Raw genomic sequence first — 2,942 nt, forward strand, 5'->3', positions numbered from 1 at the left:
ATGCACGATACTGGATGCTTGGGGCTAGTGCACTGGGACGACCCAGAGGGATGGTATGGGGAGGGAGGAGGGAGGAGGGTTCAGGATGGGGAACACATGTATACCTGTGGTGGATTCATTTTGATATTTGGCAAAACTAATACAATTATGTAAAGTTTAAAAATAAAATTAAAAAAAAAACTGAAAAGGTATGGCAAAGTTTGAGGAAAATATATGTGAAATACATATCTTTGAAAGCATTCGTATCCTGACAATAAAAAGAAACAACTATAACTCATAACTGGGGCTTCCCAGGTGACACAATGGTAAAGAGTCCACCTGCCCATGCAGGAGACACAAGAGATACAAGTTCAAACCCTGGATCAGGAAGATCCCCTGGAGGAGGAAATGGCAACCCACTTCAGTATTCTTAGAAAATTCCATGGACAGAGGCTCCTGGAGGGTTACAGTCCGTGGGATCACAAAGAGTTGGACAGGAATGAGCACACACACATGCTAAGACATAGCTCAATAATTAGAAGACACAAGTCTGGAAAAAAATTAAAAACACACAAAGATTTTAACAGGCATTTCACAAAGAAAAACATAAATGACACACAAGCACAGAAAAAATATTCAACATAATTAGTCATCAGGAAAATGAAAATTAAAACCACAATGAACTATAACTATATTTCTACTAGAATGGCTAAAATTAAAAGGATGTGCTGTGTGTTTAGTCACTCAATCGTGTCTGACTCTTTGTGACCCCATAGACTGTAGCCTGCCAAGCTCCTTTGTCCATAGGGCTTCTCCAGGCAAGAACACTGGAGTGGGTTGCCATGCCCTCCTCCAGGGGATCTTCCCAACCCAGACATTGAACCCAGGTCTCCTGTATTGCAGGCAGACCCTTTACCATCTGAGCCACTATGGAAGCCCGACATACACATATAACTTATACATTTGGTAGTAGATGTAGGGTGGATGAAATTGAAAAAAGACTAAAGGATCAACTATATTTCAATTAAAAATAAATTAGAACAAAGAAACACTGGGAATAAAGAAAAAAAAAAAAAAAAGATTGGGCAAAATCACCCATAAACTCTTTTCACTTTATGTCCATTTTCCCAATTCCCCACCCCAGGAAGTTCTGACACAGTGTATGTGTAGAGAGGTTGATTTGCAAACCTCCATATATGATTCTGATTCAACTTCACTTTCTAACAACTTCAGGTTTCCTCTCCAAAATTTGAGTTGAGAACCACTGATTTAAAATTTGCCTAGAGCTTGTTACACAGAGTGAAGTAAGTCAGAAAGAGAAAAACAAATATCACATATTAACACATATATATGGAATCTAAAGAGAACACTTATGAACCTATTCGCAAGGCAGCAATGGAGATATAGATATGAACGGACTTGTGGACCCAGCAGAGGAAGGAGAGGGTGGACAAACTGAGAGAGGAGCATGGAAACATATACATTATCATATGTAAAATAGGTAGTGGTGGGCATTTTATGTATGACTCAAGTACTCTGAGACAATCTAGAGGCGTGGGATGGGGTGGGAGGTGAGAAGGAGCTTCAAGAGGGAGGGGATATATGTATACCTATGGCTGATTGATGTATGGCAGAAACCAACACAATATTGTAAAGCAATTATCCTCCAATTAAAAATAAATAAATTTAAAGTTTTAAAAATTCTGGTAAGACATGCCCAGGGGAGAAATCAGTTTTTAGATATGCCAAGTTTGCAGAGGTTGCAGAGAATTCCAGGTGGCATGTGTGACAAAAAATTGAGACGGAAGTAATTGGTTAGAGCTGAAGACATTAAATTGAAAATTTTCAGTATGGAGATGATATTTTAAGCCATAGATGTTGAAAAGATCATCAAAGAGAGACAGGGGGAAAAAAAGAAACCTGAAGATTGAATTCAATAAATTATCCACAATCAAAGGGGCAGGAGGACAAAAGAAGAGTCAGCAAAGGAAACCAAGCAACAGTGATAATAGAAGCAGGGGAGACTCAGAGAAGTGTGATAACATATTTAGTCAAAGATTGGAGCTAAAATATAAGCCAGGGAGGATAAGAGTCACTTGTACTTATGTGATTTACCTGAAAAGAATTCCTCTAACCATCTCTTTTCTATGTTAAAGTTAAAGGTTAAAGATCTGTAATGGCTTTTAAAGACTACATATATTATCTGGATAGAGTCAAGTGGGTAATGGAGAAGAAGAATTATGGCATTTTAAAAGATTTAACCTGAGATATTTATGCATTAAATCTCATGTATGTAATCCATTTGCAGAACATGACTGATCACTTTGCTTTCAAAGAGAGAAAGAGTAAAACCCTGTCAGTTACATGTTCGGATGTCTCAATTTGAACTTCATTTTAACTGTAAAATGCTGTTATGTCATTTCTAAACCAGTTTATAAAGGATTAGTTTGACATAATTATATAACGGCTTCTATCAATCATATCTTTTACAATTTGAAGCTTAAAGTATCTTCAGTAGCCTCTGCAGCTAAATTGACTTAAATAAAAGCCATACTATCAAAAGTAAAGAAACTAGAGACCTTTGTAACTGTATGTATATATGTCAAGTCAAAAGGGTCCCAGTCATAATTCTTAGTCAAATATATCAGTCTCAAACGATCTACATGGAGACACTAAAGGCAGTAACAAATCAGTCTTGTCCCAGAAAGTTTACTTAAGATCTATACAATGCCAGGCCCTCTACTTGATTTAAAAAGAAGAAAGGCATAGTCTCTTTCTTCACGTAGTTCACAAACTAGCTGTTGCTCAGTCATTTCCTACTCTTTGCGACCCCGTGGACTGCAACACGCAAGGCTTCCCTGTCCTTCACCATCTCCCGGAGCTTGCTCACACTCATGTCCATTGAACTGGTGATACCATCCAATCATCTCATCCTCTGCCATGCCCTTCTCCTCCTGCCTTCA

Source organism: Bison bison, unplaced genomic scaffold (genome assembly GCF_000754665.1).
Source record: "Bison bison bison isolate TAMUID 2011002044 unplaced genomic scaffold, Bison_UMD1.0 scf7180017864535, whole genome shotgun sequence".
NCBI lineage: Eukaryota > Metazoa > Chordata > Mammalia > Artiodactyla > Bovidae > Bison > Bison bison.